Source organism: Penaeus monodon, chromosome 21 (genome assembly GCF_015228065.2).
Source record: "Penaeus monodon isolate SGIC_2016 chromosome 21, NSTDA_Pmon_1, whole genome shotgun sequence".
NCBI lineage: Eukaryota > Metazoa > Arthropoda > Malacostraca > Decapoda > Penaeidae > Penaeus > Penaeus monodon.
The window spans coordinates 11,038,943-11,039,181 of NC_051406.1; the positions used below are offsets into that span (position 1 = coordinate 11,038,943).

Below are 239 nucleotides of genomic sequence, written 5' to 3' on the forward strand. Positions count from 1 at the left end.
CATTAGCATTGACTACAACTACAACACGTGAAACAATCACATTCCATATTCTATATCACTGCCTGTTATTACTGACCTTCCCTTATTTAAACGGTAAAAATACCAGACACTCCCCCCTCCCCCCCATCCATATCTCTCTCTCCTGTGCTTAGATTAGTAAATGAAATAATGACTCACATCAAGGACACAATCCGGGGCACAGTAATATGAAGTAAATTAATCTTATATAAACACTTGAA

The 239-nt window shown here is 37.7% G+C and overlaps 1 protein-coding gene across 1 annotated transcript in view; it reads left to right on the forward strand.

Moving 5' to 3' along the window:
* Positions 1–239, forward strand: part of LOC119586219 — a 12,436-nt gene that overhangs the window by 1,421 nt on the left and 10,776 nt on the right.